Source organism: Oncorhynchus gorbuscha, linkage group LG19, assembly GCF_021184085.1.
Source record: "Oncorhynchus gorbuscha isolate QuinsamMale2020 ecotype Even-year linkage group LG19, OgorEven_v1.0, whole genome shotgun sequence".
In the NCBI taxonomy this organism is placed as follows: domain Eukaryota; kingdom Metazoa; phylum Chordata; class Actinopteri; order Salmoniformes; family Salmonidae; genus Oncorhynchus; species Oncorhynchus gorbuscha.
The window spans coordinates 6,688,423-6,704,950 of NC_060191.1; the positions used below are offsets into that span (position 1 = coordinate 6,688,423).

Here is a 16,528-nt window from a genome sequence, read left to right on the forward strand (position 1 = left end):
CTATTGTAAGTCAGTAAGCTATAGTCAGTCAGTAGGCTATTGTAAGTCAGTAAGCTATAGTCAGTCAGTTTGCTATAGTTTGAGAAGCCTGGTTTTAAGACATCACATCGTGGGAGAGACAATCCATCCGACATTTGGAATGTTTTGGTCACCTGTTTTGTCTTTTTCACCATGTAATATCTTGGTAAATACTATATTACTATCTGTACCAAATGGTCTAATTCGGTTGTTACACAGATCTGAGAGAGAGAGGTTTCCGGAGAAGCGTCTCAGTGAGCAATGAGTCTCACTGGCTCTAAATTCACCCCAGAAGGCGATGGTTAAGGGATGGACAGCGGAGAGGGATGGTGAGAGGGGAAGTTTGGGGGAATTGAAAGGGAGGAGGGGGAATAGGTCAGATTGTTTTGAGAGATAGAGAGAACATCCCAGTAGGTGTGTACGGTACTTTACCTTGTACATCTGTATCTTTGTATGCATATATTATATTTCCAGTACTGTCAGTCACAAATCCTAACTCAAATCAAATCAAATAATATCTTATGTTCTACAGAGACCTGGCTGAACGACAACACAGATAATATAGAGCTGGCTGGCTTGTCCGTGTTTCGTCAGGACAGAGCAGCTACGTCTGGTAAGAGGAGGGGTGGGGGTGTGTGTCTATTTGTCAATAACTGCTGGTGCGCAATGTCTAATATTAAAGAAATCTCAAGGTATTTTTACATTTACATTACATTTAAGTCATTTAGCAGACGCTCTTATCCAGAGCGACTTACAAATTGGTGCATTCACCTTATGACATCCAGTGGGACAGTCACTTAACAATAGTGCATCTAAAACTTAGGGGGGTGGGGTGAGAGGGATTACTTAACCTATCCTAGGTATTCCTTAAAGAGGTGGGGTTTCAGGTGTCTCCGGAAGGTGGTGATTGACTCCGCTGTCCTGGCGTCGTGAGGGAGTTTGTTCCACCATTGGGGGGCCAGGGCAGCGAACAGTTTTGACTGGGCTGAGCGGGAGCTGTACTTCCTCAGTGGTAGGGAGGCGAGCAGGCCAGAGGTGGATGAACGCAGTGCCCTTGTTTGGGTGTAGGGCCTGATCAGAGCCTGGAGGTACTGAGGTGCCGTTCCCCTCACAGCTCCGTAGGCAAGCACCATGGTCTTGTAGCGGATGCGAGCTTCAACTGGAAGCCAGTGGAGAGAACGGAGGAGCGGGGTGACGTGAGAGAACTTGGGAAGGTTGAACACCAGACGGGCTGCGGCGTTCTGGATGAGTTGAAGGGGTTTAATGGCACAGGCAGGGAGCCCAGCCAACAGCGAGTTGCAGTAATCCAGACGGGAGATGACAAGTGCCTGGATTAGGACCTGCGCCGCTTCCTGTGTGAGGCAGGGTCGTACTCTGCGGATGTTGTAGAGCATGAACCTACAGGAACGGGCCACCGCCTTGATGTTAGTTGAGAACGACAGGGTGTTGTCCAGGATCACGCCAAGGTTCTTGGCGCTCTGGGAGGAGGACACAATGGAGTTGTCAACCGTGATGGCGAGATCATGGAACGGGCAGTCCTTCCCCGGGAGGAAGAGCAGCTCCGTCTTGCCGAGGTTCAGCTTGAGGTGGTGATCCGTCATCCACACTGATATGTCTGCCAGACATGCAGAGATGCGATTCGCCACCTGGTCATCAGAAGGGGGAAAGGAGAAGATTAATTGTGTGTCGTCTGCATAGCAATGATAAGAGAGACCATGTGAGGTTATGACAGAGCCAAGTGACTTGGTGTATAGCGAGAATAGGAGAGGGCCAAGAACAGAGCCCTGGGGGACACCAGTGGTGAGAGCGCGTGGTGAGGAGACAGATTCTCGCCACGCCACCTGGTAGGAGCGACCTGTCAGGTAGGACGCAATCCAAGCGTGGGCCGCGCCGGAGATGCCCAACTCGGAGAGGGTGGAGAGGAGGATCTGATGGTTCACAGTATCGAAGGCAGCCGATAGATCTAGAAGGATGAGAGCAGAGGAGAGAGAGTTAGCTTTAGCAGTGCGGAGCGCCTCCGTGATACAGAGGAGAGCAGTCTCAGTTGAATGACTAGTCTTGAAACCTGACTGATTTGGATCAAGAAGGTCATTCAGAGAGAGATAGCGGGAGAGCTGGCCAAGGACGGCACGTTCAAGAGTTTTGGAGAGAAAAGAAAGAAGGGATACTGGTCTGTAATTGTTGACATCGGAGGGATCGAGTGTAGGTTTTTTCAGAAGGGGTGCAACTCTCGCTCTCTTGAAGACGGAAGGGACGTAGCCAACGGTCAGGGATGAGTTGATGAGCGAGGTGAGGTAAGGGAGAAGGTCTCCGGAAATGGTCTGGAGAAGAGAGGAGGGGATAGGGTCAAGCGGGCAGGTTGTTGGGCGGCCGGCCGTCACAAGACGCGAGATTTCATCTGGAGAGAGAGGGGAGAAAGAGGTCAGAGCACAGGGTAGGGCAGTGTGAGCAGAACCAGCGGTGTCGTTTGACTTAGCAAACGAGGATCGGATGTCGTCGACCTTCTTTTCAAAATGGTTGACGAAGTCATCTGCAGAGAGGGAGGAGGGGGGAGGGGGCGGAGGATTCAGGAGGGAGGAGAAGGTGGCAAAGAGCTTCCTAGGGTTAGAGGCAGATGCTTGGAATTTAGCGTGGTAGAAAGTGGCTTTAGCAGCAGAGACAGAGGAGGAAAATGTAGAGAGGAGGGAGTGAAAGGATGCCAGGTCCGCAGGGAGGCGAGTTTTCCTCCATTTCCGCTCGGCTGCCCGGAGCCCTGTTCTGTGAGCTCGCAATGAGTCATCGAGCCACGGAGCGGGAGGGGAGGACCGAGCCGGCCTGGAGGATAGGGGACATAGAGAGTCAAGGGATGCAGAGAGGGAGGTAGAATACATCATGATAAGCTGTAGACCAGACTATCTACCAAGAGAGTTCTCATCTGTTTTTTTCGTAGCCGTCTATTTACCATCACAAATCGATGCTGGCTCTAAGACCGCACTCAACCAGCTGTATAAGGCCATAAGCCTTATACAACAAGAACATGCTCAGGAGAGGTGCTGCTAGTGGCCAGGGACTTTAAGAGAAGCAAACTTAAATCAGTTTTACCTCATTTCTACTAGCATGTCACATGTGCAACCAGAGGAACCACTTGGAGTTCCAAGTGGTACCGGAGCGTTAAGTCTAGGACCAATATGCTCATTAACAGCTTCTATCCCCAAGCCATAAGACTGCTGAACAACTAATCAAATAGCCACCTGGACTATTGACATTGACCTCCCCCCTCCGTTTGTTTTTACACTGCTGCTACTCGCTGTTTATTATCAATGCATAGTCACTTTACAAATGACCTCGGCACACCTGTACCCCTGCACATTGACTCGGACCGGTACCCACTATATATAGCCTCACTATTGTTAAGTACATTTATTTTGTTACTTTTTGATTGATTAGAATTTGTTTTTGCTTTCGTTTATTTAGTAACTCTATTTCTTGAGCTGCATTGTTGGTTAAGGGCTTGTTAGTAAGCACTTCATGGTAAGGTCTTGTTGGTTAAGGGCTTGTTAGTAAGCACTTCAAGGTAAGGTCTTGTTGGTTAAGGGCTTGTTAGTAAGCACTTCAAGGTAAGGTCTTGTTGTATTCAGCATATGTAACAAATAACATTTGATTTGATATACCAGGGACCCAGGAATGTGTGGTTATTACTATTTTTTAATTAACTCTGAATGTTACCCTGCCCTTCACTCTCTGAATCTGTTAGCAGCTCTCACTCACTCTGTGAGTCTCTCTCTACCCCTCCCTCCCTCTCTCTGTCTCTCTCTCTCTCTCTCTCTCTCTCTCTCTCTCTCTCTCTCTCTCTCTCTCTCACTCACTCACTCTCTCTCTCAATTCAAATCCATTCAATTCAATTCAATTTAAGGGCTTTATTCGCATGGGACACGTGTTAACATTGCCAAAGCAAGTGAGGTAGATAATATATAAAGTGAATATATAAAGTGAAATAAACAATAAAATTAACAGTAAACATTACACACACAGAAGTTTCAAAACAATAAATATTGTTTACAGTGTAAATAAATAATATATACAGTGTTTTAACAATGTACAAATGGTTAAGGTATACAAGGGAAAATAAATTAGCATAAATATGGGTTGTATTTACAATGGTGTTTGTTCTTCACTGGTTGCCAACAGGTCACAAATCTTGCTGCTGTGATGGCACACTGTGGAATTTCACCCAGTAGATATGGGGGTTTATCAAAATTGGATTTGTTTTCGAATTCTTTGTGGATCTGTGTAATCTGAGGGAAATATGTCTCTCTAATATGGTCATACATTGGGCAGGAGGTTAGGAAGTGCAGCTCAGTTTCCACCTCATTTTTTGGGCAGTGAGCACATAGCCTGTCTTCTCTTGAGAGCCATGTCTGCCTACGGCGGCCTTTCTCAATAGCAAGGCTATGCTCACTGAGTCTGTACATAGTCAAAGCTTTCCTTAATTTTGGGTCAGTCACAGTGGTCAGGTATTCTGCCGCTGTGTACTCTCTGTCTGTCTCTCTGTCTCTCTCTCTCTCTCTCTCTCTGTCTCTCTCTCTCTCTCTGTCTGTCTCTCTGTCTCTGTCTCTGTCTCTGTCTCTGTCTCTCTCTCTCTCTCTCTCTCTCTCTCTCTCTCTCTCTCTCTCTCTCTCTCTCTCTCTCTCTCTGTGTGTGTTGGAAGAGGAAGGTGTGGCATTCTCTGGCAACCTGGCTCCTGTCCAGCCCACCTTCTACTCAGGGAGCGATTTTTTCCGATCTCTTGGCCCGTTTTGTCTATTTCTGGCCTGCGGCAGGGTATTCAGGTTGGTGTGTATCCCTTACAGATACGCCACACATTCCCTCTCTACCTCGTTATCTCCAGCTATCCCACTGTGCCGGATTCAGTTTTCTCCACCACTCTGTTTTATGATCCCCCTTTTAATTTCCTCTGATTCTAGGGAGCCTCTTGGTAATGAAGACAACTAGAATGCTTTCTGGGTAATGAAGTCTGCTCTGTCCAGGAAACTGCAAGGGTTTCTGGGTAATACTATATAGTCTTTGCTCTATCTCTATTGATCTTGGTAATTATATGTAGTATCCTGCTCTGTCCAGATCCGTGGAGATCTGGGTAATATAATGTAGATTCAACATTGCTTCCTGGGTAATGTAGTCTTTCCTCTGTCCAGCTCTACGGGGAGTACAGGGAACAACTCGGTTGTTCCCAGCCACACGGTTGCTGACAGAGAGACAATGGAGGAAGTAGAAAGCAGAAAACAACATGGTCAATGCCAGACAGGGGCGTGGCCAACAACACCTTCACCATGGAGTCATATCTCAGCCCCGCCCCTACTCCAAATGCCAAGGTGAGAGACAAGGACTAGTTCTAGCTACATCAGTGTAAATAACCCCCGGTAAAAGTTATTTTGAGGCCTAAACACATACAGTAATATAACTTATTGTGTTGGTCCAGACTGTGTGGCTAGTATACAGTGGTACATCGTGACCAACCTGGGGGAGGACTGGATCTTCCTGGTGCTGCTGGGCCTCACTATGGCCCTGGTCAGCTGGAGTATAGACAACACCAGTGCCAAGAGCTTACAAGGTACATGACTACAGTCCCCATAATCCACTGTGGCAGTAGCAGACCAGGTTCCCTCACTAGATGGCCATACAAGACAGGATAAAAACAGATGAGCAATATCATGAGGTATTTGACATCAATTTAGGCCTACTGCCCAATTCCAAGTCAGCCCCCGTCCCTAACCCCTAGGTAGGTCAAATAAAGTCAAATACAATGCCAATTTGTAAGTCGCTCTGGATAAGAGCGTCTGCTAAATGACTTAAATGTAATGTAATTAGTCAGATGCGCAGAATACCACAGGTGTAGACTTCACAGTGTAATACTTACTTATGAGCCCATTCCCAACAATACAGAGTTAAAAAGTAAGACACATATTTGCTGAATAAAAAAGGAAATAATAAGACAATGAGAACAATAACGAGGCTAACGTCACTAGGCAATCAGCATATATAACTAACAGAGTAGCAGCAGCGTATGTGAAGAGTGTGAAAGTGCATCTATGTGTGAGTGTGTGTGTGTGGTGTCAATATGTTTGTATGTGTGGGTTTATGTAGCGTGTGTGTGTGCCTGTGTTGGAGTGTCAGTGTGGTGTGTGTGGGTAGAGTCTAGTGAGTGTACATTTAGCCAGTGCAAGAGTCATTGTAAAAGAAAGTGTAAATAAATAATAAAGGCGTCCATGTAAATCGTCTGGGAAGCCATTTGATTAACTCTTCAGCAGTCTTATGACTTTCGGGTTAGAAGTTGTTCAGGAGCCTTTTGGTCCCAGACTTGGCGCTCCGGTACTGCTTGCAGTGCGGTAGCAGAGAGAACAGTCTATGACTTGGTGACTGGAGTCTTTGACCATTTTTGGGGCCTTCCTCTGACACCGTCTTGCATAGAGGTTCTGGATGGCAGGGAGTTCGTCGCCAGTAATGTACTGGGCCGTATACATTACCCTCTGTAGTGCCTTGCGGTCAAATGCTGAGCAGTTGCCATACCAAGTGGTGATGCAGCCAGTCAAGATGCTCTCAATGATGCAGCTGTAGAATTGTTTGAGGAACTGAGGGCCCATGCCAAATCCTTTCAGTCTCCTGAGGGGGAAGAGGCGTTGTCGTGCCCTCTTCATGACTGTGTAGGTGCATTTGGACCATGATAGGTCCTTAGTGATTTGGACACTGAGGAACTTGAAGCTCTTGACCTGCTCCACTACAGTCCTGTCGATGTGAATGAGTGCATGTTCTGCCCTCTGTTTCCTGTAGTCCACGATAAGGTCCTTCGCCTTGGCCACATTGAGGGAGGGGTTGTTCTGCCAGGTCTCATCGTCATCAGTGATCAGGCCTACCACCATCGTGTTGTCGGCAAACTTAATGAGGGTGTTGTAGTCATGCGTGGTCACTCAGTCGTGGGTAAGCAGGGAGTACAGGAGGGGACTGAACACACACCCCTGAGGGGCCCCCATGTTGAGGGACAGCGTGGTGCATGTGTTGTTGCCTACCCTCACCACCTGGGGGTGGCCCATCTAGTCGGCTTGCGTCACTGGGCAGCTCTCGGCAGGGATTACCTTTTGTAATCCGTGATAGTTTGTAATCCCTGCCCCATCTGACGAGCATCAGAGCCAGTGTCGTAGGATTCAATCTTAGTCCTGCATTGCCTGTTTGATGGTTCGTCAGAGGACGTAGTGGCATTTCTTCTAAGCATCTGGATTAGTGTCCCGCTCCTTGAAAGCAGCAGCTCTAGCCTTTAGCTCAGTGAGGATGTTGCCTGTAATCCATGGCTTCTGGTTGGGATAAGTACGTGCGGTCACTGTGGGGATGATGTTGAAATGTATAGATGTACAGATGTTGACCTTCCCTGCTCTACACTCTTCCCTGCTCTACAGTCGTGGCCAAAAGTTTTGAGAATGACACAAATATACATTTTCACAAAGTCTGCTGCATCAGTTTGTATGATGGCAATTTGCATATACAGAATGTTATGAATGTTATGAAGAGTGATCAGATGAATTGCAATTAATTGCAAAGTCCCCCTTTGCCATGCAAATGAACTGAACCCCCCAAAACATTTCCACTGCATTTCAGCCCTGCCACAAAAGGACCAGCTGACATCATGTCAGTGATTCTCTCGTTAACAAAGGTGTGAGTGTTGACAAGGCTGGATATCACTCTGTCATGCTGATTGAGTTAGAATAACAGACTGGAAGCTTCAAAAGGAGGGTGGTGCTTGGAATCATGTTCTTCCTCTGTCAATCATGGTTACCTGCAAGGAAACACGTGCCGTCATCATTGCTTTGCACAAAAAGGGCTTCACAGGCAATGATATTGCTGCTAGTATGATTGCACCTAAATCAACCATTTATCGGCTCATCAAGAACTTCAAGGAGAGCGGTTCAATTGTTGTGAAGAAGGCTTCAGGGCGCCCAAGAAAGTCCAGTAAGTGCCAGGACCGTCTCTTAAAGTTGATTCAGCTCCGGATTCGGGGCACCACCAGTACAGAGCTTAATCAGGAATGGCAGCAGGCAGGTGTGAGTGCATCTGCACGCACAGTGAGGCGAAGACTTTTCGAGGGTGGCCTGGTGTCAAGAAGGGCAGCAAAGAAGCCAATTCTCTCCATGATAAACATCAGGGACAGACTGATATTCTGCAAAAGGTACAGGGATTGGACTGCTGAGGACTGGGGTAAAGTCATTTTCTCTGATGAATCCCCTTTCTGATTGTTTGGGGCATCCAGAAAAAAGCTTGTCCGGAGAAGACAAGGTGAGCGCTACCGTCAGTCCTGTGTCATGCCAACAGTAAAGCATCCTGAGACCGTTCATGTGTGGGGTTTTGCCTAAGAACAGAGTACTGAATAAAGAATGGCACCAACACATCCTCCGAGAGCAACTTCTCCCAACCATTCAGGAACAGTTTGGTGACGAACAATGCCTTTTTCAGCATGATGGAGTACCTTGCCATAAGGCAAAGGTGATAATTAAGTGGGTCCATGGCCAGGAAACTCCCCAGACCGTTGTCCCATTGAGATCTTGTGGTCAATCCTCAAGAGGCGGGTGGACAAGCAAAAACCCACAAATTCTGACAAACTCCAAGCATTGATTATGCAAGAATGGGCTGCCATCAGTGTGGCCAGAAGTTAATTGACAGCATGCCAGAGCGGATTGCAGAGGTCTTGAAAAAGAAGGGTCAACACTGCAAATATTGACTATTTGCATCAACTTCATGTAATTGTCAATAAATGCCTTTGACACTTATGAAATGCTTGTAATTATACTTCAGTATTCCATAGTAACATCTGACAAAAACATCTAAAGACACTGAAGCAGCAAACTTTGTGGAAATTAATATTTGTGTCATTCTCAAAACTTTTGGCCACGACTGTACACTCTTCCCTACTCTTCCCTGCTCTACACTCTTCCCTACTCTTCCCTGCTCTACACTCTTCCCTGCTTTACACTTTACCCTGCTCTACACTCTTTCCTGCTCTTCCCTGCTTTACACTCTACCCTGCTCTTCCCTGCTCTACACTCTTTCCTGCCCTTCCCTGCTCTACACTCTTCCCTGCTCTACACTCTTTCCTGCTCTTCCCTGCTTTACACTCTACCCTGCTCTTCCCTGCTCTACACTCTTTCCTGCTCTTCCCTGCTCTACACTCTTCCCTGCTCTACACTCTTTCCTGCTCTTCCCTGCTCTACACTCTTCCCTGCTCTACACTCTTCCCTGCTCTTCCCTGCTCTACACTCTTCCCTGCTCTACACTCTTTCCTGCTCTTCCCTGCTCTACACTCTACCCTGCTCTTCCCTGCTTTACACTCTACCCTGCTCTTCCCTGCTCTACACTCTTTCCTGCCCTTCCCTGCTCTACACTCTTCCCTGCTCTACACTCTTCCCTGCTCTACACTCTTTCCTGCTCTTCCCTGCTTTACACTCTACCCTGCTCTTCCCTGCTCTACACTCTTTCCTGCCCTTCCCTGCTCTACACTCTTTCCTGCTCTTCCCTGCTTTACACTCTACCCTGCTCTTCCCTGCTCTACACTCTTTCCTGCTCTTCCCTGCTCTACACTCTTCCCTGCTCTACACTCTTTCCTGCTCTTCCCTGCTCTACACTCTTCCCTGCTCTACACTCTTCCATGTCTTTTCCTGCGCTACACACAGAAAAAAGGGTTCCAAAAGGGTTCTTTGGCTGTCCCCATAGGAGAACCTTTTTTGGTTCCAGGTTGAACCCTTTTTGGTTTCAATTATAACCCTTTTGGTTCCATATAGAACCCTGTGTGGAAAGGGTTCTACTCTACCTGGACTCAAAAAGGGATCTTCAAAGGGTTCTCCGATGGAAGCTGAAGAACTGTTTTAGGTTCTAGATATTACCTTTTTTTCCTAAGAGTGTAACCCACTGCTCCACTCTCCCCTCTTCTTCCTCCTCCTCCTGTCTCCTCTTCCTCCTTTCTCCCCTCTTCTTCCTCCTCCTCTTATGTCTCCTCTTCCTCCTCTCTCCCCTCTTCTTCCTCCTCCTCTTATGTCTCCTCTTCCTCCTCTCTCCCCTCTGTCTCCTCCTACTCCTACTCCTCTGTCCCCTCCTCCTACTCCTCTCTCCCCTCTTCTTCCTCCTCCTCCCATGTCTCCTCTTCCTCCTCTCTCCCCTCTTCCTCCCCCTCCTCCTACTCCTCTCTCCCCTCTTCTTCCTCCTCCTCCCATGTCTCCTCTTCCTCCTCTCTCCCCTCTTCCTCCACCTCCTCCTACTCCTCTCTCCCCTCTTCTTCCTCCTCCTATGTCCCCTCCTCCTCCTCTCTCCCCTCTTCCTCCTCCTACTCCTCTGTCTCCTCCTACTCCTACTCCTCTGTCCCCTCCTCCTACTCCTCTGTCCCCTCCTCCTACTCCTCTCTCCCCTCTTCTACCTCCTCCTCCCATGTCTCCTCTTCCTCCTCTCTCCCCTCTCTTCCTCCTCCTCCTCCTACTCCTACTCCTCTGTCCCCTCCTCATACTCCTCTCTCCCCTTTTCTTCCTCCTCCTCCCATGTCTCCTCTTCCTCCTCTCTCCCTCTTCCTCCCCCTCCTCCTACACCTCTGTCCCCTCCTCCTACTCCCCTCTTCCTCCTCCTCCCATGTCTCCTCTTCCTCCTCTCTCCCCTCTTCCTCCCCCTCCTCCTACTCCTCTCTCCCCTCTTCTTCCTCCTCCTCCCATGTCTCCTCTTCCTCCTCTCTCCCCTCTTCCTCCCCCTCCTCCTACTCCTATGTCCCCTCCTCCTACTCCCATGTCTCCTCTTCCTCCTCTCTCCCTCCTCCTCCTACTCGTCTGTCCCCTCCTCCTACTCCTCTCTCCCCTCTCCCAGCGTATAAGTAGATGCACTGGGAGCTGAAGGGCAATGTCCTGATCCAGTACCTGGCCTGGGCCGTCTACCCCATGGTCCTCGTCATGTTCGCCTCCCTCTTCTGCAACATAGTCGCCCCTCAGGCCATAGGTAGGTACTGAACATAGTGTTGCTCTCCTTATCTCCATCTATTTCTCCCACCCGGTTGCCCAAAAGTACACAAGTGGGATATAACTGCTCTGTTTCCAGGATCTACCTATCGTTCAATCTTTTACTCCAACATTTTCTCTGTTGTTCTGTCTCATGTAGGTTCTGGTATTGCTGAGCTGAAGACCATTCTGCGAGGGGTGGTGTTGAAAGAGTATCTAACTCCTTTATGGCCAAAGTCATCGGGCTGACCACCGGCCTGAGCAGTAGCATGCCCGTGGGGAAAGAGGTGGACCTACTCTTCTCCTCCAATTATTAGTATTATCACTCTCTGACCTCTTTCTCTAACTCTTTCTCTGACCTCTCTCTCTAAGACCTCTTTCTCTAACTCTCTCTCTGACCTCTCTCTCTCTCTCTCTGACCTCTGACCTCTTTCTCTAACTCTCTCTCTGTATCTATTCTCTCATCCTCTTTTTATCTCTCTGCTTCTTCACCTCCTCTTCCTCTCCTTCCTTCCTTTAGTCCCTTACTGTATCTTCCCTCCCCCTCTCCTCCTTTCTGTCTCCTTCTGTCCCAGTGAGTAGTATAATAAATCATCTTCTGTCGTGTTTTTTCCTCCACCCCTTGTGGGACAGAAACAATTTACTGAACTCCTCGACAAATGTACTCAACTCCTCAACATTTTCCCTTTATGGAGGCTGGTCAACTGTCAAACATAGCAATTATAACATGATTCATCTTTGCTGATACAATGTGACCCATTTGAGAATTCAAGTCAGAGCAAATTGTCCATGTCTACGCAGATCATGTGTATGGTGGATCTACCTCTGTGCTCTGTGCTCTTTGTCTCTGTGAGTAGCAGGGGATTTTCCCAACCACTGATACAAGGTCAGGTATTTTCTCATCCCCCTAAAGGTTAAGAATTTGGATTAAGGGTAATCTGATCCTAGATCTGTAGATCTGAGAAGGGCAACTTCTACCTCAAGTGTGTGACTGACTCTGTCCTCCTCCCTCCCGTGCTTCCTAGGGTCCCTTCGTTCACATTGCCAGTATCTCTGCTCTTGTACTGAGTAAAATCATGTCCATCTTCTCTGGAGTGTATGAGGTAAGCCGAAGCCCTGACCAAAACAAACTATAACTCCCAGCAACCCCCACTCTGACTAGCATGACCTTTGACCTGAGTAATAACAGTAATGTGGCTGTGAGGCTGTCGCTCTGTCATGTCTGACCTCTTAATTGTGTCTTTCACCACTCGTGTTCTTGTTGCTATTATTACTCTCTCTCTCTTTCCCTCTCTCTCTCTCTCTCTCTCTCTCTCTCTCTCTCTCTCTCTCTCTCTCTCTCTCTCTCTCTCTCTCTCTCTCTCTCTCTCTCTCCCCTGTCTCTTATTCTCTCTCTCCCTCTCTCCCGCCATCTCTCTCGCTCCTTCTCTCCCTCTCTCTCTCTCTCTCTCTCTCTCTCTCTCTCTCTCTCTCTCTCTCTCTCTCTCTCTCTCTCTCTCTCTCTCTCTCTCTCTCTCTCTCTTCCCTCTCTCTCTCTCTCTCTCTCTCACTCACTCTCTCTCTCTCTCTCTCTCTCTCTCTCTCTCTCTCTCTCTCTCTCTCTCTCTCTCTCTCTCTCTCTCTCTCTCTCTCTCTCTCTCTCTCTCTCTCTCTCTCTCTCTCTCTCTCCCCTGTCTCTTGTTCTCTCCCGCTATCTCTCTCGCTCTCTCCCCTGTCCCCCCCCCTCTCTCTCTCTCTCTCTCTCTCTCTCTCTCTCTCTCTCTTTCTCTCTCTCTCTCTCTCTTTCCCTCTCTCTCTCTCTCTCTCTCTCTCTCTTTCTCACTCTCTCTCTCTCTCTTTCCCTCTCTCTCTCTCTCTCTCTCTCTCTCTCTCTCTCTCTCTCTCTCTCTCTCTCTCTCTCTCTCTCTCTCTCTCTCCCTCTCTCTCTCCCTCTCTCTCCCCTGTCTCTTCTTCTCTCCCGCCATCTCTCTCACTCTCTCTCTCCCCTGTCTCTCTCCCCCCTCTCTCTCTCTCTCTCTCGTCTCTTGTTCTCTCCCGCCATCTCTCTCGCTCTCTCTCTCCCTCTCTCCCCTGTCTCTCTCCCCCCTCTCTCTCTCTCTCTCTCTCTCTCTCTCTCTCTCTCTTTCTCTCTCTTCTCTCTGTCTCTCACTCTCTCTCTGTCTCTTTCTCTCCCTCCTTCCCTCATGTCTTTGTTTAGGCTCAGCAGTCTCACACACATTGTCTGTGTATTAATAGTGTGATATTTATGTCTAGCATGTGTATTAACACTGACCTCCCGTGACTTCCCTCTCTCCCTCCCCACATCTCCTCCCCATCCCTGCCTCCCATGTTAACCCCTTCCTCTCCTCTCCCACTCCCTCTCCGCTCTCTCTTTCCCCCCTTGTTTATCCCCTCCCCCTCCCCCCACCCACCACCTCTCGTTTGTTACGTGGACCCCTGCCCCAAGAGTAGTGCCCATAACCAGGACCTGCTGGTATGTGCGTGTGCCGTGGGAGTGGCCACCTGCTTCGTTGCCCCATTGGGAGGCAAGTACCGCCCACATGTCCCTATATGCAACTCTAGCGACCTGGAGGTTATGGAGCAGTGGGGTGCAATGCATAGAATGTTACAGATATAAATGTATTGTATAGAATGGAAATAACTGTGTAATGAATAATGCATATTGCTAGGTGTAAGTAATTCTATCTGCAATGGCCTGAGCATTTTATCCTATTGACTAGACATCATGTTCTGTCTGTCTGGTCTCTCACTGTCTCTGTCTATTTTGATGATTTGTTCAGGGCTTGTGCGACTCTCTGGTGAGCTTGGTTGGTTTGGCGGTTCTCTGCTGTGATGTTCTGTATTTTCTACCTCTGTCTCTCGCCTCCCTCCCTCCCTCCCTCTCATCTCTGTCAGTAGAACCCCTGTGGTTACACAGACATTCTGACAGTGGGCGTGGGGGTGGGCTGCTGTTTCGGCACTCTCTCTCTCTATACCACTATCACTCCTTCACTACACCTCTTTCTATACCACTATCACTCCTTCACTACTCATCTTTCCATACCACTATCACTCCTTCACTACACGTCTTCCTATACCATTATCACTCCTTTACTACACCTCTTTCTATACCACTATCACTCCTTCACTACACCTCTTTCTATACCACTATCACTCCTTCACTACTCATCTTTCCATACCACTATCACTCCTTCACTACACGTCTTCCTATACCATTATCACTCCTTTACTACACCTCTTTCTATACCACTATTACTCCTTCACTACACCACTTTCTATACCACTATCACTCCTTCACTACACCTCTCTCTATACCACTATCACTCCTTCACTACACCTCTCTCTATACCACTATCACTCCTTCACTACACCTCTCTCGATACCACTATCACTCCTTCACTACACCTCGATCTATACCACTATCACTCCTTCACTACACCTCTTTCTATACCACTATCACTCCTTCACTACTCATCTTTCCATACCACTATCACTCCTTCACTACACGTCTTCCTATACCATTATCACTCCTTCACTACACCTCTTTAAATACCACTATCACTCCTTCACTACACCTCGATCTATACCACTATCACTCCTTCACTACACCTCTTTCTATACCACTATCACTCCTTCACTACTCATCTTTCCATACCACTATCACTCCTTCACTACACGTCTTCCTATACCATTATCACTCCTTTACTACACCTCTTTCTATACCACTATTACTCCTTCACTACACCTCTTTCTATACCACTATCACTCCTTCACTACACCTCTTTCTATACCACTATTATTCCTTCACTACACCTCTTTCTATACCACTATTATTCCTTCACTACACCTCTTTCTATACCACTATTATTCCTTCACTACACCTCTTTCTATACCACTATCACTCCTTCATGACACCACTTTCTATACCACTATCACTCCTTCACTACACCTCTCTCTATACCACTATCACTCCTTCACTACACCTCTCTCTATACCACTATCACTCCTTCACTACACCTCTCTCGATACCACTATCACTCCTTCACTACACCTCGATCTATACCACTATCACTCCTTCACTACACCTCTTTAAATACCACTATCACTCCTTCACTACACCTCTCTCGATACCACTATCACTCCTTCACTACACCTCGATCTATACCACTATCACTCCTTCACTACACCTCTCTCTATACCACTAACACTCCTTCACTACACCTCTTTAAATACCACTATCACTCCAAATCAAATCAAATTGTATTTGTCACATACACATGGTTAGCAGATGTTAATGCGAGTGTAGCGAAATGCTTGTGCTTCTAGTTCCGACAATGCAGTGATAACCAACAAGTAATCTAACTAACAATTCCAAAACTACTGTCTTATACACAGTGTAAGGGGATAAGGAACATGTACATAAGGATATATGAATGAGTGATGGTACAGAGCAGCATACAGTAGATGGTATCGAGTACAGTATATACATATGAGATGAGTGTGTAGACAAAGTAAACAAAGTGGCATAGTTAAAGTGGCTAGTGATACATGTGTTACATAAGGATGCAGTCGATGATGTAGAGTACAGTATATACATATGCATATGAGATGAATAATGTAGGGTAAGTAACATTATATAAGGTAGCATTGTTTAAAGTGGCTAGTGATATATTTACATCATTTCCCATCAATTCCCATTATTAAAATGGCTGGAGTTGGGTCAGTGTCAATGACAGTGTGTTGGCAGCAGCCACTCAGTGTTAGTGGTGGCTGTTTAACAGTCTGATGGCCTTGAGATAGAAGCTGTTTTTCAGTCTCTCGGTCCCAGCTTTGATGCACCTGTACTGACCTCGCCTTCTGGATGTCCTTGATGATCTTTATGGCCTTCCTGTAACAACGGGTGGTGTAGGTGTCCTGGAGGGCAGGTAGTTTGCCCCCGGTGATGCGTTGTGCAGTCCTCACTACCCTCTGGAGAGCCTTACGGTTGAGGGCGGAGCAGTTTCCGTACCAGGCGGTGATACAGCCCGCCAGGATGCTCTCGATTGTGCATCTGTAGAAGTTTGTGAGTGCTTTTGGTGACAAGCCGAATTTCTTCAGCCTCCTGAGGTTGAATAGGCGCTGCTGCGCCTTCTTCACGACGCTGTCAGTGTGAGTGGACCAATTCAGTTTGTCTGTGATGTGTATGCCAAGGAACTTAAAACTAGCTACCCTCTCCACTACTCTTTAAATACCACTATCACTCCTTCACTACACCTCTTTAAATACCACGATCACTCCTTCACTACACCTCTTTAAATACCACGATCACTCCTTCACTACACCTCTTTAAATACCACTATCACTCCTTCACTACACCTCTCTCTATACCACTATCACTCCTTCACTATACATCTTTCTGTACCACTATCATTACTTCACTACACCTCTCTCTATACCACTATCACTCCTTCACTACACCTCTCTCTATACCACTATCAATCCTTCACTATACATCTTTCTGTACCACTATCACTCCTTCACTA

At 47.5% G+C, this 16,528-nt stretch overlaps 1 pseudogene; it reads left to right on the top strand.

Moving 5' to 3' along the window:
* Positions 1–5,281: 5,281 nt before the first annotated feature.
* Positions 5,282–16,528, top strand: part of LOC124005951 — a 49,782-nt pseudogene continuing 38,535 nt past the window's right edge.